The sequence below is a fragment of the Argiope bruennichi genome, chromosome 7, assembly GCF_947563725.1.
Source record: "Argiope bruennichi chromosome 7, qqArgBrue1.1, whole genome shotgun sequence".
Lineage (NCBI taxonomy): Eukaryota > Metazoa > Arthropoda > Arachnida > Araneae > Araneidae > Argiope > Argiope bruennichi.
In genome coordinates, this window is record NC_079157.1 from 85753013 (window position 1) to 85776707 (window position 23695).

The 23695-nt window shown below is 26.3% G+C and overlaps 1 protein-coding gene across 1 annotated transcript in view; it reads left to right on the forward strand.

Annotated features, from left to right (window-relative positions):
• The first annotated feature begins 5378 nt into the window (after nucleotides 1-5378).
• LOC129975465 (SUMO-specific isopeptidase USPL1-like) overlaps nucleotides 5379-23695 on the forward strand; it is an 83903-nt gene continuing 65586 nt past the window's right edge. Inside the window, exon 1 of the mRNA XM_056088526.1 lies at nucleotides 5379-5414. The gene's annotated coding sequence lies outside the window, so the exon portion shown is untranslated. The remainder of the gene's footprint in view (nucleotides 5415-23695) is intronic.

The window sequence follows — 23695 nt, forward strand, 5'->3', positions numbered from 1 at the left end:
TAGAGGATTATTCCATAAAAATTCTTCTTCTTAAATAAAAAATAGCGCATTGAAATAAAAAAAAATGGAAAATGGCAAGATAAAGAACGGTAATAATATAATTAACTGACACAGAATTTTAGAAATTTAAAAGTAGATGTATTATATACATATCAGTAAAATTATACTGACTAATTATAAAATTGAGGCTATGAATGTGCTATTTTTTCCCATGCATTAACAATGAAATAAAAAAATAGGAAATATAAATGAAGGAAATAAATTTTATGTATAGATAGATGTGCAGATCAAATTTAAAATTAATTCGGATTATTTAAAAATTTGTTTATTTTTCTTAAAGAGCAGTAAAAAAATCATTTTGTCATTTAAAAATTGTATAGACTAAGAATATGGTAAATATATACTATAATAATTGTTAAAAATAGTTGAAGAAAAATTAAAATGAAAATCCTGGAAAACGTCATTCTATGAAAAGCAAACAACTGTTCTATGCAGTTTTAAATTTATAAAAATACGTAACAAACAAAATCATTGATAAGTAAAAGAGAAAATAAACTACACAAAATATTTCGCATTTGCAGTAGTTTAGCAAAATTTTGAAAGCGTGATAATTTGAAATATTATGAGAATAATTTATAGAAATTGAGGAAACTGAATGAACAAACAATAAAACAATAATTCAGAATGACGCCGGCAAATGTTCAATAATAAATCGCCTAATGATTGATATTTGGACATGGAGAAGTTATTGGTATTGGGTCGCCCAGCGATAAAAAAAATTGCGAAATGCTTAGTATAAAGTTGCTCGTGATAATACACGTCAGGAAATGATCGGCAAATTTGTTGGAAACAAGCCGCGGAGATCATCGCATGCCGTTCTGCAAAAGGACTTGTCCCATGTCGGGGAGATGTCGCCTCGGCCTTGCGAATTCTGTAGGGCGATGGTTGGCCGACGATCTTTTGCTGCTTTGGACAGAATATATCTCATGATTTACGTACTATATATAACAGAATTATTCAATAATCTTTTCTTTTTCTTATTTCGATAAAAAAAATTTGTAATTTTAATAAGAAAGCAAAATGCCAAGGTAAAAAAAGCGATAATAAAAAGTTTTCAAAAATGTTTTTTATTCATCACATGGTCATTTGAAACGTTTGTTATTCATCATTGGTTGCCTCAGATAATCAGCTGGTTCAGCAGGAACATTGATTATATTTGTTTTAAAATAAATCGTTTATATATATACTTCATGCTCATAATTATGTCAAATTGTCTGACATTAAAGACGTATTTTAATATTGTCAAATTCATGTATGAATCTTTTTAATGGTGACTATCCCTTAACATCATAATATAAATATTCGATTCATTTATCCTCTAAATTTCGTTATATTGCTAGTTCACTTTTATCTGGCTTATAAACTACACAAATATTAAACAAAATCGTCCTTCTTTAACTTTTAACAATGAAAGAAATCATGCAGCTAAATAAAAGATGTAAGGATGAAAGCGATTTGAATTTCAGAACAACAATGTTGGAAATTATGTTTTTTAAAAAAATTTTAATTGCCAAAATTTAAAAAAATGCACGCCTTTTAAATTAATATCATGAAAAGGACAATTTTATTTTAATTTTAAAACTGTACAAACATTTTTTTTTTTTTTTTACAAAAATTGATTCAATATAGAAGAATTTATACGGCAAAATATGTTAATAAATATTTCTATATTCAAATATAGAAATATTTATATATATAAAATTGCTATCAGTGAAAAGATAATTTTTTGAATATTTAATTGATACAAAAGTTATTTTTGTGCTATTATACTTCCTAAGTTTACGCAAAAGGAATGCCAAAATTTAATTTAATTTTTAATTAATTAAAATTCTAATTAGATTTCCAAAAAAGCCTCTCACAAGGTGTACATTCTCACCCTCCAAGATAATATATGTGTCAAATATGATAGCTGTATCTCAACGGTCTGGCCTCTAGAGTATCAAACACACATACAGAGAGACAGAGGTATACACATATTCATTTTTATTTTTAATAGAGATTAAAAATAAAAGAGTGTTCGTTTCTGAATAAATGTTATTCGTGAATTAATGAATAAATTCGTTAAATGTTAGTTGCAATTTTCACAGTATTCAAAAATTTTGCTGAAAACATTTTTTAAAAAGAAAACTGATCAATTTAGAAAAATAAGCCGAAACTTCATAATTTGACTCTCAAAATCGGAAAAAAAACATGATATAATATAGTAGACATAATGAAAGCAAAATGATTTCCATTAATAAAAATTAGAACATTTTTTGTAAAATCTAATTAAAAATATATTTGAAAGTTAATAAAATCTGAAGAAATTTACACCAGCTTAATTGGAATTACTGACAGTGAAATTGTTTAAAACTTTAAACGGTAAAACTTAAACGGTAATTTTTTAGGAAATATTTTCGAAAATTGTCGCAATGGAACGTCTAAAATCTCGCTTAATTTTTAATTAATTAAAATTTTTTAAAAAAACTCCTTTGATATGCACATTTTATCTCTCCTAAGTACATCTGTCCGATCCATAGAGCGCAAGCTCGCACTCAGTTATTTGCCTTTATTATTGCAGTAGAGATATTTGGAAATATTAACGTTTTTGCTTTCAAAGTTTCCTTTTACCTTTTTTTGTTACAATTTTTTACGATAATTTTTATATGCCATATTATGTAGAAATCGTTCCTATAAAAGCTCTATATTTTTAATCAATAGATACACATTTTTATTATTTTACATGCGAGGTTTACAATAGGTAGGAGTAATGCTAAGAAATCTCGATGTGAGACGCATTTGCAGGTAATTTGGATAACATTGAGCAATCAATTACATTATCAGAGATAAGTATTTATTTATTAATTGCATATAAACTGCAATTAACATGAATGAACTCAGCATATTTAGTAATTGTTATAAAACGAAATTTCGGATTTGAGTGTCTGCTGGTTGTCCAGCAATTCGAACACGCAGCCTGTAGCATTGTAACAAAGTAATGTCATAATTTGATTCATTGATTTTTACATTTATAAATATTTATTTGTAATTAATAATAATGTTAAATTGCACAAAAAAAACTGAATTTAATAATGTCGCAACGTAAATTTAAAACCAGTAACAAACGATTTAAAAGTGTTGTTGTAAAATAACCTTTAAAAAATTAGAAAAATATTGCGCAAAAGTAAAATTGATAGCTCTGAAGAGTTGTTATTTTAATTTTAAAATGAAGTAAAAATGATTTATAAGTGATAATTTGCTTCAAAATCCTTCAAATAAAATTTTAATATTTCTTTTCATTTCACTCAAAATTCTAATTATAATTTTTCTTCACGATTACGTACTAATCAAGAACTAACTACATGCCAAAATTTCTAGAATCAATGATCTGCTCTATAGAATATTTGAACGATTTTTCCATCTTGATTTACGCTTTCTATTCTGCTTATTGCCAAAATCGTGAAAGAAAAAAGACAATGGTATTTTAATTTATTATTCATAAACTTACCATCTATTTATTTCACATTTTATAAAGGATTAATTTTTGCATAAGCATTCAGGAGTGAAAAAAGAAGAAAAACAAACGATTTTAAGAATCAGATTCATATTGTTTGTTTGTTTGTTTCTTATGGCACTTGCCACTGACAAGCCCACTGTTACGAAGACAGTGATTTAAGCCTGAGGGGGAACGTCTCTTATTTTTTATAGCAGCGCCAACTAGGGCCAAGAGTACGACTTTGCCACTCACGCATCACTCATTCGCTTGCACAACCCCTTTTTACAGGAGGGCACATTCACACATCTCACAGATAGAACAACAGAAGAACAACCATGCCCAAACCGGGCCTCGAACCCGGGACGCCCAGATCACGGGGAAGACGCGCTACCCCTATGCCAGGAGGCCGGCAGATTCATATTGTAAATAATCGTAGAAAACTGCATCTAAAAATAAATAATGGAAATAGAAACCGTAGATCAAAAATGGTATTATTGCTGTTATTATTATTAATTCTTTATGTTACGTTTGTTTGATTTTCAAATCGCAAAGTTCAGTTTTTCTCATAGTACCAATTAGATTAATTTTTGCATAAGCATTCAGGAGTGAAAAAAGAAGAAAAACAAATCATTATAAGAATCAGATTCATATTGTAAATAATCGTAGAAAACTGCATCTAAAAATAAATAATGGAAAGAGAAACCATAGATCAAAAATGGTATTATTTATTGCTGTTATTATTATTAATTCTTTATGTTGTGTTTGTTTGATTTTCAAATTGCAAAGTTCAGTTTTTCTCATAGTACCAATTAGATTAATTTTTGCATAAGCATTCAGGAGTGAAAAAAGAAGAAAAACAAATGATTTTAAGAATCAGATTCATATTGTAAATAATCGTAGAAAACTGCATCTAAAAATAAATAATGGAAATAGAAACCGTAGATCAAAAATGGTATTATTGCTGTTATTATTATTAATTCTTTATGTTACGTTTGTTTGATTTTCAAATTGCAAAGTTCAGTTTTTCTCATAGTACCAATTAGATTAATTTTTGCATAAGCATTCAGGAGTGAAAAAAGAAGAAAAACAAATGATTTTAAGAATCAGATTCATATTGTAAATAATCGTAGAAAACTGCATCTAAAAATAAATAATGGAAAGAGAAACCATAGATCAAAAATGGTATTATTGCTGTTATTATTATTAATTCTTTATGTTGTGTTTGTTTGATTTTCAAATTGCAAAGTTCGGTTTTTCTCATAGTACCAAAATGATGTCATTTTTATGATTCCTTAAATAATCGGTTTCATTCTTTTTTGTGTTTATATGTGTTCCGTGAATATTATTGTGTAATTCAGTTTTTGATCAATAAGGCTAAATTTTGAATTATTTTAGCTGCGTTTTTTCGTGTATTGTTAAGAAATTTTAGCAAAATTAATCTAAATTTATCTGGATAGTTAAAACGTTTACATTATTCTATAAATTCATTTCATTGATTTCAGAATAGAAACAAACAGAGTAAATTTTTTTCGGGACAGAAAATTTTGAAATGACAGTTAAAAAAAAAAGAGTTTTTTCAAACCAAAATCCGATTTATCAATCACAAAAGGAATAAATTAGGTCAAATAGGAGGAGAAATCGGCAATTCATCTCCTGAATACCCAGGTAACTCCAAACGAGAGGGGAAGCACTAACCCCCCTCGAAAACAGGCTTCCTGCTGTCAAAAGCAAGGGGAAACTGCCAGAAGGAGGGACTTTCCCTCGCCTTTCAGATAATGCCAACCCCACCCCTTGGAAAGTTCCGTTGAGCAAAATATTCAATATATCATTGTTAGATCAAGTTGTGACGGCTTCGTGTGATCTTCAGAAAGCTCTTTCAGTAAGTTCTTTGATATATTTTTCTATATTGTGATGTTAGAAAATATAAATTAATATTAAATAACTGCTGAGCACTTTTAATCTTATTAGAAAATTTAATCCATTAGTTAATGTCGTGCAGTTGTTTAATGACATTTTATTTGTGTAAATTTAAATGAATTGTGAAGTGATATTTATGATGTAAAAACTCTCTCCTGGGAAAGGAGAAAAAAAAATGACAAAGACAGTAAGTAGCATGATTGTTTATAATTTAATCAAAATAATAGTGGGAAAGAATCTACTCTTGTTTCTTAGCTAATAGGTAATGTGATGATATTTATATCTTAATTAATCTAAAATTTATTAATTCATCTTCAGATTTCGATTAGTCAATACCGATTTTAATTAATCTGAGGTACACTTGTCTTTCTTGGATTTTGATGAATCAGCAATAATCTAATGTGTTCGATAATCAATTTCTATAGAATATTTCGTTTTGTTTTGTTTCCAGACAAATTTTTGATATCTTCGTCAATCTTACTCAATATGTGGCTATTGATTTTATTTGCATTTTAATTAATCCAAGATTTACTCGCCCATTCTTAGATTGAGTCGTATCGGCAATAACCTACCCGACTGATATTTAAATCTTAATTAATCAAGATTTACTTATCTATTATCAGTTTTCGAAGAATTAATTAGTCTTAATTAATTCTGAGATTTATTTGTCATTCTTGGATTTTGATGAATCAGCAATAATCTAATGTGTTCGATAATCAATTTCTATAGAATATTTTTTTGTTTCTTTGTTTCCAGAATAAATTTTTGATATCTTCGTCAATCTTACTCAATATGTGGCTAGTGATTTTATTTGCATTTTAATTAATCCAAGATTTACTCGCCCATTCTTAGATTTAGTCGTTTCAGCAATAACCCACCCGATTGGTATTTAAATCTTAATTAATCAAGATTTACTTATCTATCATCATTTTTCGAAGAATTAGTTAGTCTTAATTAATTCTGAGAATTATTTGCCATTCTTGGATTTTGATGAATCAGCAATAATCCAATGTGTTCGATAAACAATTTCCATAGAATATTTTTTTTCCAGAACAATTTTTGATATCTTCGTCAGTCTTACTCAATATGTGGCTAGTGGTCTTATTTGCATTTTAATTAATCCAAGATTTACTCGCCCATTCTTAGATTTAGTCGTATCGGCAATAACCTACCCGAATGGTATTTAAATCTTAATCAACATTTACATATCTATTATCAGTTTTCGAAGAATAAGTTAGTCTTAATTAATTCTGAGATTTGCTTGTCATTCTTGGATTTTTTGCTTGTCATTCTTGGATTTTGATGAATCAGTAATAATTTAATGAGCTCGATAATGAATTTCTATAATTTTTTAATAAATTTTTGATATTTTTATCAATTTTATTCATGGCACATGGTAGTAGTCTTATTGGAATTTATAACTTAATTGTTAAGACACTGCTCACTCAACCTCAGATTTTGATCAATTAGAATCTGATTTGTTCGCAATTTTTTTTTTTTTTTTTTTTTTTTTTTTTTTTTTTTTTGCTGACCAAATTTTTGAAATCTTTGACACTCTTATCGATAGCATGGTTTGTAATTGGTATCTAAGTTAATTTTGAATTACTTTTTCCATTGTGAATTCTACTAAAATAATAGTCATCGTGTTTGCTCAAATATTAATTTCGATTATATATTCTTTTGTCTCTTGTGCACATTTTTGATACTTTAGATTTAATCAACTTAATTTTGAACAGGCATCAATGACTTAGTTAATCTTGGAATTATTCTCTCATCCGTGAATTTTAATGCAGTAATATTCATCTTACATGTTTAATTACTAATTTCTGTTTAAAACAAATTTTTTTGGTTCTTGTGCAAGCTTAAATATTATAGTTTGTAAAAGGCATATGTATCTTAGTGAAACTTGGAATTACTTTTTCATGAATTCTACTGAAATAATATTCTTCGTGTATCCTCATATATTAATTTTGATTAAATATTTTTTGTATTTTATGCACATTTTTTATATTTCAAGCTTAAGTAGTAGCATAGTTTGTACTATGTACTATGTTTAAGTACAAGCATATTTTGTAACTAGGCATCTATATCTGAGTTAATCTTGGAATTATTCTCTCATCCATGAATTTTAATGCAATAATATTCATCTTACATGTTTAATTACTGATTTTGGTTAAATATTTTTTGCCTCTTGTATATATTTTTGATATTTCCCGTATGATAATTTTTATATCTCTGCTTTTACTTCCAAAATACATGCTTTGTTATATACTCATGAATTGTGATGAATCGATTCTGATGTATTATTTAGTAATTGATATCCATTAAATATTTCGTATCGTGAAAGAAAATTTATGTTATAATCCATTTTATACTTTTCGCATAGCCAAATGACCTTCAAAGTTTATGCATATGGAAAAATGACCTTCACTAATGCTTCTTCCAGCATCCTGTTTCTGTCCCTCAAAAAGCATAAATTAAAGCATTGCAGTATCCTGCCTTACAAAATATCAAGCACTTTCGAAAAAAATGCAGGAACATGGATTATTCTATGCACTCAGAGCCGCAATAAAAAATCGAATAATTCAAAAATTCGAATCAAAAAATCTGAATCTGAAAATCTATGCAACAGGGGAAAATGTCACAATTTGAACTAAATAAACATGTGATTGCGCTGAGATATACTTGTCATTCTTGGATTTTGATGAATCAGCAATAATCTAATGTGTTCGATAATCAATTTCCATAGAATATTTTTTTCCAGAAACAAATTTTTGATATCAACCTTACTCAATATGTGGCTAGTGATCTTAATTGCATTTTAATTAATCCAAGATTTACTTTCCCATTCTTAGATTTAGTCGTATCGGCAATAACTACCCGATTGGTATTAAAATCTTAATTAATCAAGATTTACATATCTATTATCAGTTTTCGATAGAATTAGTTAGTCTTAGTTAATTCTGAGAATTATTTGCCATTCTTGGATTTTGATGAATCAATAATAATTTAATGAGCTCGATAATGAATTTCTCTAGTTTTTTTTTACGTAAATTTTTGATATTTTATTCATGGCACATGATAGAGATCTTATTGGAGTTTATAACTTAATTGTTAAGACATTGCTCACTCAACCTCAGATTTTAATCAATAAAAATCTGATTTGTTCCTAATTTTTTTTTCTGGCCAAATTTTTGAAATCCTATAATAGTCCTATCGATAGCATGGTTTTGTAATCGGTATCTATATCTTAGTTAATTTCAAATTACTTTTTCCATTGTGAATTCTATTAAAATAATATTTATCTTGTTTGTTCAAATATAAATTTCAATTATATATTCTTTTGTCTCTTGTGCACATTTTTGATACTTCAGATTTAATCAACTTAATTTTGAACAGGCATCAACGACTTAGTTAATCTTGGAATTAGTCTTCCATCCGGGAATTTTAATGCAATAATATTCATCTTACATGTTTAATTACTAATTTTCGTTTAAAATAATTTTTTTGGCTCTTGTGCATAGTTTTAATATTTCAAGCTTAAGTATTATAGTTTGTAAAAGGCATATGTATCTTAATGAATCTAGGAATTACTTTTTCATGAATTCTACTGAAATAATATTCTTCTTGAATCCTCATAAATTAATTTCGATGAAATATTTTTTTGTATTTTATGCACATTCTTGATATTTCAAGCTTAAGTAGTAGCATAGTTTGTACTATGTACTATATTTGTTTAAGTACAAGCATAATTTGTAACTAGGCATCTATATCTTAGTTAATCTTATTATCTAAATTTATGTTATAATCCATTTTATTCTTCTCGCATAGCCAAATAACCTTCAAAGTTTATGCATATGGAAAAATGACCTTCACTAATGCTTCTTCAAGCATCCTGTTTCTGTCCCTCAAAAAGCATAGAGCATTGCAGTATCCTGCCTAACAAAATATCAAGCACTTTCGAAAAAAATACAGGAACATGGATTATTCTATGCACTCAGAGCTGCAATAAAAAATCGAATAATTCAAAAATTCGAATCAAAAAATCTGAATCTGAAAATCTATGCAAAAGGGAAAACGACACAGTTTGAACTAAATAAACATATGATTGGGCTCAATAAGACAGACCATTAATCTAGTGTTCCTCCAGATATCAAACTTGGCACAGATATACTTTAGAAAAAGAGAATGTTCATTTCGGAATATTTTTTTTTAAATTTTTAATTGAAATTTTAGTCAATTAATCATTGCGAATGATTTTTCCAAAACTTTTTCGCATACTTTCTAATTAAGACGTCCGTTTTCCCCAGCATAAATTAATGAAACCCTTGAACGGTTAAAATCAACCGGGTGAAGGATAGTTACAAAATATATATTTCTAGGGATTTTATTGAATTTGGCCAGAGATCGATCGCTATTAATCCTTGGCATATAGTTAATATAGAAATACCCAAAAATCGATTATGTACTTTGGGTGCATTTTTTCCAATCGATTTAAACCAAAATTTGACACCAGATCTACAATTGTATGCACTAGGTAACATACTAAATTTGATCTATTTAAATTATAGCGTTTCTGAGTTGTATTTATATCTGAGTGAAACTCTCTTGTAATTAGACAACCGCATGACAGATTTCCAATAAAAAGATTTAGTTTTTGATAGTAGAATAGAAATTTGACAGAAATCTAAGAAACCGGTGTAAAGACCATATATCAGATTTTATTTGTCTAACTCAACGAATTTTTAATTATAGCGCTCGAAATAGATTGACGTAGTTCCAAAAATGTATTTTTCATACTTAAGAAGCTTTGAAATGTGAAAATGCGTCAAAATTTTGAGATCGAATAGCTTTTATTTTATCAATTACTATATTTTCACTTTGTATACATCGTATACTAGAAAGTGAAATTTCAAGATTTTATATAACATATAAAATATCCTTGCAATGTTTTCCTTTATAACTCTTAGTTATTTGGTAAAATGGCTATAATTAAAATATTTAGTGATGATTAACAACTTTTATAAAATTGTTCCATGCGCATTAAAATTACTTGAAAGAAACCTAATTTTTTTTATTTGATACTCAAACAAAACTTGAAATTAAATTATGCATTTTATATTATTCTGTATGGATATTCTGTATTCTGTACTTCAAAATGAACAATGAAAAATTATTAATTTTGAGGAAGGGAGGACATAGGAATATTTAATATAAAATAAAATACGTAGTTAGAGTATTTGAGTAAAACTATAGAAATGAACGAGTAATTGAAGTAATTACTATAAAACTGAACGAATTTTACAAAAACTCTCCCATTTTCCTTAGTTCTCTTCAAATTATTCTATTCCTTAATTATTCTTTTAAATTTAACCAAACTCAAACAAAACAGGATTCGATAGCTAAATTATAAATCTTATTCTGCATTATATGTTATCTGTATATCTCAGCGGTTTCGTTAAGCAGCTCCTTAACATTTTTCTTATTACATTGATCTCAAAAGTTTTACATATAAGAATATCAGAGCATACGCGATATATTTAAATTTGAGGAAAACATTTGATTTGCATAGTTAACGCGGTTTTGCTGTCATTCCTAAATATCTAATGGTTTATTTTAAGGCATTATGGAAAAAGAAGACTTGCATTATAATAAATAAATATGTTATAACAAGACAGACATAATCACAAATGGGCAAACTTATGCTTTACTGACAAAATACGATACACCTCTTCATAATGTCAGTTTGTTCCTAATGATAATTGTGCAAAATTAATTGGATTTAATAAATTCATTTTATAAACTTTTTCATTATATTATTCAAATCTTATTTTCTTGATTTGCTACTATGCATTTTATAAACTTTTTTATTATATTATTCAAATCTTATTTTCTTGATTTGCTACTATGCATTTTATAAACTTTTTTATTATATTATTCAAATCTTATTTTCTTGATTTGCTACTATGCATTTTATAAACTTTTTCATTATATTATTCAAATCTTATTTTCTTGATTTGCTACTATGCATTTTATAAACTTTTTCATTATATTATTCAAATCTTATTTTTTTTATTTGCTACTATGCATTTTATAAACTTTTTTATTATATTATTCAAATCTTATTTTCTTGATTTGCTACTATGCATTTTATAAACTTTTTTATTATATTATTCAAATCTTATTTTCTTGATTTGCTACTATGCATTTTATAAACTTTTTCATTATATTATTCAAATCTTATTTTCTTGATTTGCTACTATGCATTTTATAAACTTTTTCATTATATTATTCAAATCTTATTTTTTTTATTTGCTACTATGCATTTTATAAACTTTTTCATTATATTATTCAAATCTTATTTTCTTGATTTGCTACTATGCATTTTATAAACTTTTTCATTATATTATTCAAATCTTATTTTTTTTATTTGCTACTATGCATTTTATAAACTTTTTTATTATATTATTCAAATCTTATTTTCTTGATTTGCTACTATGCATTTTATAAACTTTTTCATTATATTATTCAAATCTTATTTTCTTGATTTGCTACTATGCATTTTATAAACTTTTTCATTATATTATTCAAATCTTATTTTCTTGATTTGCTACTATGCATTTTATAAACTTTTTCATTATATTATTCAAATCTTATTTTCTTGATTTGCTACTATGCATTTTATAAACTTTTTTATTATATTATTCAAATCTTATTTTTTTAAATTTGCTACTATGCATTTTATAAACTTTTTTATTATATTATTCAAATCTTATTTTCTTGATTTGCTACTATGCATTTTATAAACTTTTTCATTATATTATTCAAATCTTATTTTCTTGATTTGCTACTATGCATTTTATAAACTTTTTTATTATATTATTCAAATCATATTTTCTTGATTTGCTACTATGCATTTTATAAACTTTTTTATTATATTATTCAAATCTTATTTTTTTAAATTTGCTACTATGCATTTTATAAACTTTTTTATTATATTATTCAAATCTTATTTTTTTTATTTGCTACTATTCATTTTATAAACTTTTTTATTATATTATTCAAATCTTATTTTTTTTTATTTGCTACTATGCATTTTATAAACTTTTTTATAATATTATTCAAATCTTATTTTTTTTAATTTGCTACTATGCATTTTATAAACTTTTTTATTATATTATTCAAATCTTATTTTTTTTTAATTTGCTACTATGCATTTTATAAACTTTTTTATTATATTATTCAAATCTTATTTTTTTTTAATTTGCTACTATGCATTTTATAAACTTTTTTATTATATTATTCAAATCTTATTTTCTTGATTTGCTACTATGCATTCGAAAAAGCATGAGGCTTTGAAACCAATTATGAACTATTGTGGCACGCATATAAGTTTTAACAATTCGAATTGTACTAAAAAATTTTTTGCATACACATGTTGACTATGATAGACTGCATCAGTATATATTTATTTTATAAAATATATTGGCAACTTGAGAAAAGTAATGTTGCATTTGTGTTAAAGTTTTCCGTTTATATGCATCTCGCTTTCTTGGGGGTAAAACATGATGTATATTCTTAAAAATTCGTAACAGTGCTAGCGACATATAACAGCGTCCAGAACACAGTTATCCATAAGTGAATAGTAAATCTCGAATTGTGTTTGGTGATATAAAAACTTACCGACAGTATAAATCTCCAAAGCTTGCCATTGTGTGTGTATAACAAAAGAATTTCTTGCTAATACCTAAATCAATTTTTCAAAAAAATTTGCAATTCTTGCATCAATTATTACATTAAAAAAATTGCCATTCTCAATAAATAATGACGTTTGATTAAGCCTCTAAACAATATATATATATATTATTTTTATTGTTTGTTGATATTATTTTTTATTGTTTTTTTATTATTTATTTTTAATGATTTTAATGTTTAATATTATTTGTTTTTTAATTGTTTCAACCATTAAAATCTGTATTTATTGAGATTGAAATTATTAATAATAAAATGAAAATGAAAGCTATATTATTATTATATATTATATTATTATAATAAAAGTTATATTATTATAATAAATTATATTATTATAATAAAAGTTATTATATTATTATTAATTATATTTTGAAACACTTTTAAAACAGGCTAAAATATTAGTTGATCTTTTAAATACAACTCCTATTTTTTTTTTTTTTAAATTCTGGTTTGATATAAACATGATGAAAAGTTTTATAAGATTTTCTCTCTCCTTATAAGATTTTTTTGATTGTGTTATATTTCTACAGCATTGCAGACATTTTCAGAAATGACTCATTCATCCAAATTAACTGATAATTTGTTAATTTTAAGAAATAATAAAAACTTCGTAGATTTTTATTTTAAATCTTTTAATTTTTTTTTTTTTGATCAAGAAAATCTGTATTATCATTTTTTATTTTTAGTTAAACCAATAAAATGTAATTTGTTTTATAGCAGAAGACATTGAGCAAATACAGAAAGGAATATTAAAATTATTAATCTTGATATATTTATCAATGTGAATTACGCATTATTTTAAAATTGAAAATATCTCACAGAAAATACGTGATTTTTATTGGCATACATGCATATAGGTGTTCAATCTTTTTAGTTACAAAATTTAAAAAGTGCTTCAATTTGCAATATTTTCTCCCTACGCACCCTGATATATCTATTCGAGTTTTTCTTCGGTCCCTTGTATATTCAGCCAATGTATTGTTAAAGTATCATGTATGTATAGACTTTCCTTTATTTCATTCGAAATCATAACTAAACTTTCTTTATTTCAAAATCTAGTTTTGTTCTTACAGTATGCTTGTAATTTAAGTTCATCATCTTTTTCATTCAATCAATTTGCTTTAGTATTTGCCATGAACTACAAAAATCCCCGTAGTATAGCGGCCATAGGATGATCCAGCCAATCAATGTTGTTCTTTAGATGGCTGGGATTCGAGTATAAAAGAGTATATCATTTTGTTTACCTTAAACTAGATTTCGGGGAGCTCCGTAAATAAAAACTGTTATACCTAGTCGGCTAGTCACAGAAGAGAACATTTTCTATAGTAAGTGCTTTAGATTTTGCGCTGAGTTTTAATGGAAATCGGATTATGTAGGATTTTAAATGAATGGAACATTTCGGCGCCTGTCATGTATTGATTTTCTATTGGTGCTAACAATGCATTTTTTTTTTTTCATTTTCGTCCAGTTTTTGATAAAACTTTGACGCTTCCTGATTGTTTCCTTAAATTTTAGGTAAATGAGAGCTTTATAAATATCAGTGTTTCATATCAGCATTGTGGCGCTGCATATTTTCCATATAATCATATAATGTAGCCTTTTGACTATTTTAATACTGATGTTGGCCTTCCAAACTATAAAGGCATAAGTTAGTACGCAAATATCTTGTGTAAATAAGAATATTTAGTCCTTATGCATTTCTCGAATCACGAGATATTAAGGAGTGAAATTTATGATTTATCTTTTATATAAATAAAGTGAGATTTCCAATTTAATTCTCTGTTAAAAATAACTCTTAAATATTTCAATTCCTGGCTGAAAGGGTTATTTACATTTTATTATAATTTGGGGAATAATCTTATTTTTGGGGATATGGTGAAATAGCACTTCAACAATTTTATTAGTATTTATTTCGATTTTCCATTCTTAGAACCATTCTGGGAGTTCTGCTATGTGTCTGTTGGAGTGCTATTTGGATGAATTTTGAGTTTTGAATTTAGGCCAAAATTGCTGCAGTTTGGTCAGCATATAAACACAACATGATGGTGAACTGTTTTTGTATGTCATTTATGCAGAATGTAAAAATATAATGTAAGTTTCACGAATTCATGTAAGTTTCACGAGTTTCTTTTTATTTGACCTGAAGATGTATTCAATAAAAAATATTTCAAAAGATGCCTCTCTTAAAAATCTTTATAAGAGTAAAATTCGGATTTCACTATTTATTTTATAGGTATTATAAAATTTTTATAATCAAAGTACTGAATTTAGTTTCTTCAAAAGAAACAAAATTCTTTATTAGCTTTCTACAGGCAATTTAGAAGACAATCATACGAATAAATATTTGATGAAACAATGGAGACAATTTGAATTATATTGCATTAATTACATTAATTTAATTAATTTATTAAATTTATTTTGCATTAATTACATTACATTAATTTAATTATTACATTAATTACATTACATTAATTTAATTATTACATTAATTACATTATATTAATTTAATTATTACATTAATTACATTAATTTAATTAATTTATTAAATTTATTTTGCATTAATTACATTTCATTAATTTAATTATTACATTAATCACATTACATTAATTTAATTATTACATTAATTACATTACATTAATTTAATTATTACATTAATTACATAAATTCATTAATTACATTAATTTAAATAAATTCATATTTTTTAATAAATTAAGCAATAAAAAATTAAAAAATAGAACATTCAGAAAAAAATAAATAGCAAAGAAATAGATCTGATTAAAACGATATATTTTTTTAATTTACAGCTGAATGTTATCGCATAAAAAATTAAAATGTCTCTTAATTTTCAATGAGACAAATTTAAATAAAAACAATTTTAATTTTCAATGACATTTCGGAAAAAGCTCTGGAGTGCGCATTTCTAATTTCTAAAGTATATTTGTATCACTTTTCGTAGCTATAAGTCAAACGGTCTGGCCTCAAAAAGTCAATACGTTCTCCTTTATTATTAATAGAAAAAGCAGCTTATTAAATCAATTAAATATTAAAATAAATCTTTACTTTCATTTTTAATATGAAAATTGTCGTTCTTCCTTGCTAAGTTGAGCTTTTCAGCTAGTGTTTCTTAATTGGGTAGCTCGAAATTGTATTGTAGTCGAGTCAGCTTCGAATTAGTCAATTTCAAGTTTACTGAAAATATTTCATAATTTTTCGTTATTAATATGTTTGTTTTCTAAAAAACTTTCAGATTTGCTTTCTGAGATGAGCCTAACTTTACGCATGCATAAAGTTTTCAAAATTACCTTTAGATATTTGTAAACGAATTTTGCTTATGTTAAGGAAGAGTTTTCAAACTTTGAAAGTTTTTATGAAAGAATATTATAATTTTGGTTTATCCATGGAATTAGGTGAGAAGTCTACCAGAAATCCATGGATAATCTTCAACAGACGGAAAAGGTATAAAAATAAACATCAGAATATTCTTATAAAATTTTTATTTACACTAATAATTAATTTTAAAAAATGATTTTCTTTCAAAAATTGTTATTTGCCGAAATTTTCCTTGCGATAAAAATGATTTTGAAATATATTTTTAAAATATTGAAATGAAATTTTGTCAAAATGTTTTAATGGCTTTGTGGGGTAAAAATCTAATTTTTTGACTCATTCATTTAACTGCGCTTCGTGTAAAAGTTATGATATTTTTTACAATAATTTTTATTATTAAAAATTAAATTAGGAATTTTTCTAAAAGTTAGAGTTAAGGGAACAATACTAAACAATACTAAATATGTTGTTTATTATAAAAATTAATGAAACGTATTCATTACAATCTGATATAGCATGTTTAAAGTAAAATGTAAATTTTCATTGAAATATAGCTAAAAATTATAAATAATTCCAAATTTAATAAAATTATTAGTGAAATTTTACAGTAATTTTAAGTTTTATGCACCATTATAATTAAAAATATAAATGTTCTATTAAAATTTTGTAAGTTAAAAAAAAAAGTGTTCCATAGTTAATCACACCATTTAAAATCATAATAGAAAACATCACTTCAGCCTAAATTTTTCAAAATTATATATTTTTGCATTATGTTATTTTACTGAATTCAAAATTTATTATTATTATTTCTTACGATAACCATCTTATTAGAATTGCTCAAACCAACTAGCCCTTTTACAGATTAAGCAGACAATAACGGAAAAACTGCCGCCTTTTAGTCTCCTTGCGCTCACCGATTTACGTCGGCTGGCTAAATTTTTCCAGCAGAACTTGAAAGAGCGTGCGCTTCCGCCGTATATCCGTCCCTCAGCCTTCGAGCAAGCACCAACAAACGGCGAACTTTTTGTCGGTATCGGTAAATGTGCAAACATCAACTGCTTTCATGGCAGATGCACTCCGTTGCATTTGCGCTCATAATTAACAAGTACTTTTGCGCTTCCATTTTAGGTTAATCAGAATTTCATTATTTGAAAAAGGAAAAACTGACGAACATATAAAAGGAATACAGAGAATGAATTTTTCTCATTCTGATAAGAAAGTATTGGGTGGAGGAGTAGTCCTTTTTATGGGATAACCATCCCTTTTCCCACAGTAAAAAAATTGTTTATAAATACCAAACTTTATCGCTTAAACTTTCTTTTCAGAAAATGAATTACTTTTTTTTTTAAGTTTATATGTAAAGATTTCAAATTTTCGTTTGAAGTAAATACTTTGTTATGTATATTGTTTTTCCAATATGTTTTCATTAAAAATGCTGGAAAATGTCAATATAATTAATGTTTTGATGATGAAAATAGAATTTCTCCTTTAGTTCTAATAAGATTGTCTGGATATTGTCTATTATACCGTGTAAAGCTTTAATTTATATTAAGTAATTTAAAAAAATCATTTCATTATTTTACTAATTGAAAATTAAATGATATGAAATAGTCTTTGAAAGTATTTCAAAATAACAAACATTTATAATAACTATTGCATTTATAAAGATAACAAAGATTGTAATCACAGTAATTTCCAGTGCATCATTTTAGCAGGAATAAAGCTGCTTTAGTTAATTAAAAGAAATTGAAAGAATTAAAAAGAAATTACGTTGAGATAATTAAATAAGAGAAATATAGACACAAATTAAAAAATTCAAATAATCACAGAATTTTCAAATTTCTTTTGTTTAAAATATAATTGCAGAATTTTCTAAATTTTAGCTCAGAACATAATTACAGAATCTTTTACTGTATAGAATTATGTGTGATATTTATTTATATCAGTTTAGCAATAGATTTCTGCACTTTTTATGCAATGCAACATTCAGAATGGGGGGGGGGAGAAAGCCCTGCTTATTTTAATATACTTTTGCTGTGAATGTTTTTTAATCATATGAATTCGACTCGCATGATCGTTACATATATTATGCTGTTATATTTAGAACATAATATATAGTTAAAAAATTCACTAAAAACTAAAGAAAATAGACTTTAATTGATAACATTTTCACATGTGAAGTTTCAAGAAGATAAACCAGGCTTGAAGTTCAAATTTTGCTTTATGACTGGAATATATATGTATAAACTGGCTTTAAATCTTAATTTATATGATACATACTAAACTGAAAAAAGAATTTCACTTAATTGTTATCGCTTTCCACATAAATACTTTCTTAACTATTCTGACAGATACTTTAAAAGAAAAATAGTTTACTCTATCTGCGTAATGCAAATAAGTGGAAAATTTGTCATAGTAGAGTTTTTAATGAGCGGTGATAAGAAAGTTACTTTAATAAAACAAAAATGGTATAATTTTTTGTGTTTTATTTATTTTAAAAAATGAAACTAAAATTTTTAAAAAATATTTTTAAATAAAACATAGTATATTAAATTTTTTCCTTAAATCCAATTAAAGAAGTAGATTTTCCAAATTTCAACATCAATTTCTTTAAGTTCGTTTAAAATAAAACATTTTTTGATTATTTTTATATTTATATCAGCACATAATATTTGAATTTAAGTTTGACATTTTTTTAACCATATCGTTTCTCTCTTTCTCTCTCTCTTTTCGTTTGTTTTTCACATACGATACAAAAACACATAATTTCAGTGGTTGCTCTGTTTAATGTCCTTGTATTGTGTCTTTTCGCTTTAGTTTGTTCCATTTTATGGGGATTGATCGTTATAATTAATTTCTACGTAAGATAATCGTCTCTTTAATTTGATTAACGTATTCAGATAATGATTTGAAATTCAATTAATCTACTTGAAACGGATCTGAATGAGAGCTCTTAGTTTGTTTTGTTTTGGATCTCACAAAATTCAGTTCCAAGCTTAAATGGTAATGGCTATTATTTTACAAGAATTATTTAATTTTTTTATTTTAAAAAAAGTTTTATAACTGTTATATATTATATTTTTCAATTAGTTGTTTGTAATTTTTTTGAATATTTTGAACTAAGAAATTTAATCTTGTAGAAATCATCAACACAATTTAGCTACTAATAAATAATCATTAGTATTTTAAACAAGTGATAGAAAAGGAAATGAGACATGTATGGCATTTTGTTTATATTTGAATGTAAATCTACAAAAATATATTGATCTTCACTCGTTTCAAGAATGTAATAACCATTCGTATCGTTTCATTTAGCCATTGATTTTCTATTTTCAGCGATGATGAAATAAAACTCTTTCTCTCATACATTTAACCATTTTAATAATTGATGAAAAATTTTTCTTGTACTTTGTCGGTATATAGCAAATGTTGTCGCATGATTTTGAAATCAAGCAAAAGAATTAAATATTACTAATATCCATTCAAATTTGTGTTTAAAACAATTTTTACTTATTTTTTTTCTGTTAAATAATTGAAGCAATATATAAAAATCATATTTGCATTAAATTGAAAATTGCACGTCAGTTTACTAAATTGAATTAGAATTATTCACTTCAAAATTGTAATTTTTATAAATATCCAGTGCGGCAAATTTATAAACGAGTTCCTTTTCAATAAAAAGTTTTAACCTAAAAATCTCTCTTCCTGTATGTTTATTTTAATACTGAAAAAAAACGTGGTAATAGTTGCTCAGATATGAAAAACAAAATGCTAATAATTTCCAATTTTCCATGGCTCTTCGTTTCGTTATCAGAAGCATGGAGCGTCACGCTCACACTGATATTGATCTATTATTAAATGCCAAAAGTTATCAATGCGCCAAATCTTACAATAAGATTCAAATTAATGTTAACAAAAGGATAATCATTAAAATAACTTCCTGTATGTTTACTTTAATAATGAAAAAAAAAACGCGGTAATAGTTGCTCAGATATGAAAAACAAAATGCTAATAATTTCCAATTTTCCATGGCTCTTCGTTTCGTTATCAGAAGCATGGAGCGTCACGCTCACACTGATATTGATCTATTATTAAATGCCAAAAGTTATCAATGCGCCAAATCTTACAATAAGATTCAAATTAATGTTAACAAAAGGATAATCATTAAAATAACTTCCTGTATGTTTACTTTAATAATGAAAAAAAAAAAACGTGGTAATAGTTGCTCAGATATGAAAAACAAAATGCTAATAATTTCCAATTTTCCATGGCTCTTCGTTTCGTTATCAGAAGCATGGAGCGTCACACTCACACTGATATTGATCTATTATTAAATGCCAAAAGTTATCAATGCGCCAAATCTTACAATAAGATTCAAATTATTGTTTACAAAAGGATAACCATTAAAATAACTTCCTGTATGTTTATTTTAATACTGAAAAAAAAAAACGTGGTAATAGTTGCTCAGATATGAAAAACAAAATGCTAATAATTTCCAATTTTCCATGGCTCTTCGTTTCGTTATCAGAAGCATGGAGCGTCACGCTCACACTGATATTGATCTATTATTAAATGCCAAAAGTTATCAATGCGCCAAATCTTACAATAATATTCAAATTATTGTTTACAAAAGGATAATCATTAAAATAACTTCCTGTATGTTTATTTTAATACTGAAAAAAAAACGTGGTAATAGTTGCTCAGATATGAAAAACAAAATGCTAATAATTTCCAATTTTCCATGGCTCTTCGTTTCGTTATCAGAAGCATGGAGCGTCACGCTCACACTGATATTGATCTATTATTAAATGCCAAAAGTTATCAATGCGCCAAATCTTACAATAAGATTCAAATTATTGTTTACAAAAGGATAATCATTAAAATAACTTCCTGTATGTTTATTTTAATACTGAAAAAAAAACGTGGTAATAGTTGCTCAGATATGAAAAACAAAATGCTAATAATTTCCAATTTTCCATGGCTCTTCGTTTCGTTATCAGAAGCATGGAGCGTCACGCTCACACTGATATTGATCTATTATTAAATGCCAAAAGTTATCAATGCGCCAAATCTTACAATAAGATTCAAATTATTGTTTACAAAAGGATAATCATTAAAATAACTTCCTGTATGTTTATTTTAATACTGAAAAAAAAACGTGGTAATAGTTGCTCAGATATGAAAAACAAAATGCTAATAATTTCCAATTTTCCATGGCTCTTCGTTTCGTTATCAGAAGCATGGAGCGTCACGCTCACACTGATATTGATCTATTATTAAATGCCAAAAGTTATCAATGCGCCAAATCTTACAATAAGATTCAAATTATTGTTTACAAAAGGATAATCATTAAAATAACTTCCTGTATGTTTATTTTAATACTGAAAAAAAAACGTGGTAATAGTTGCTCAGATATGAAAAACAAAATGCTAATAATTTCCAATTTTCCATGGCTCTTCGTTTCGTTATCAGAAGCATGGAGCGTCACGCTCACACTGATATTGATCTATTATTAAATGCCAAAAGTTATCAATGCGCCAAATCTTACAATAAGATTCAAATTATTGTTTACAAAAGGATAATCATTAAAATAACTTCCTGTATGTTTATTTTAATACTGAAAAAAAAACGTGGTAATAGTTGCTCAGATATGAAAAACAAAATGCTAATAATTTCCAATTTTCCATGGCTCTTCGTTTCGTTATCAGAAGCATGGAGCGTCACGCTCACACTGATATTGATCTATTATTAAATGCCAAAAGTTATCAATGCGCCAAATCTTACAATAAGATTCAAATTATTGTTTACAAAAGGATAATCATTAAAATAACTTCCTGTATGTTTATTTTAATACTGAAAAAAAAACGTGGTAATAGTTGCTCAGATATGAAAAACAAAATGCTAATAATTTCCAATTTTCCATGGCTCTTCGTTTCGTTATCAGAAGCATGGAGCGTCACGCTCACACTGATATTGATCTATTATTAAATGCCAAAAGTTATCAATGCGCCAAATCTTACAATAAGATTCAAATTATTGTTTACAAAAGGATAATCATTAAAATAACTTCCTGTATGTTTATTTTAATACTGAAAAAAAAACGTGGTAATAGTTGCTCAGATATGAAAAACAAAATGCTAATAATTTCCAATTTTCCATGGCTCTTCGTTTCGTTATCAGAAGCATGGAGCGTCACGCTCACACTGATATTGATCTATTATTAAATGCCAAAAGTTATCAATGCGCCAAATCTTACAATAAGATTCAAATTATTGTTTACAAAAGGATAATCATTAAAATTACTTCCTGTATGTTTATTTTAATACTGAAAAAAAAAACGTGGTAATAGTTGCTCAGATATGAAAAACAAAATGCTAATAATTTCCAATTTTCCATGGCTCTTCGTTTCGTTATCAGAAGCATGGAGCGTCACGCTCACACTGACATTGATCTATTATTAAATGCCAAAAGTTGTCAATGCGCCAAATCTTACAATAAGATTCAAAATATTGTTTACAAAAGGATAATCATTAAAATAACTTTTACAGTATGAAAATCCTTTTAACGTTTAGTTGCATACAGCATTAGTACAAATACAATTGAGCGCAAGTCTCTCTAACCTGCCGAGACAGAGCAATCAAGCCTGGCTTTATAGGATGATTTTCATGCCGATGGCAGCGGCTTGTCACTATCTTTCGCCGACCCTACCGACTTCCGTACAGCCGACCACCCCGCCACCACTAAACGAAGCAGTATCGACAGGAGCCGAGCCGACTGATTGACGGCCTTGCTAGTCCATAACGGCCCGGCACGCACCGCATTCGGCCTGCGATCGATCTTGTGATAACTTCCCTTTACTTTTCACGGAAGGAATCACTTGTTATTGGTGATTTTTTAAAATTTATTTTTAATAATTATGCAACTTTTTTTAGATAGGACATTTTTTTTTAAATTTCAAATGAACTTAAATTTTTTTTACTGGTAGAAATAATTTAATTATCAGAAAGTTAAATCTAAACGAAATGTTCAACGAATTTTTAGAAATTATTATTCTGAGTGGATTAAACGTTTTGAAATCCCATAGCACAGCAACATCTAAAGACCTTGAAAAATAAAAGCAGTGATTCTTTTTTTTTTTTTTTTTTTTTTTTTTTTTTTAGTATA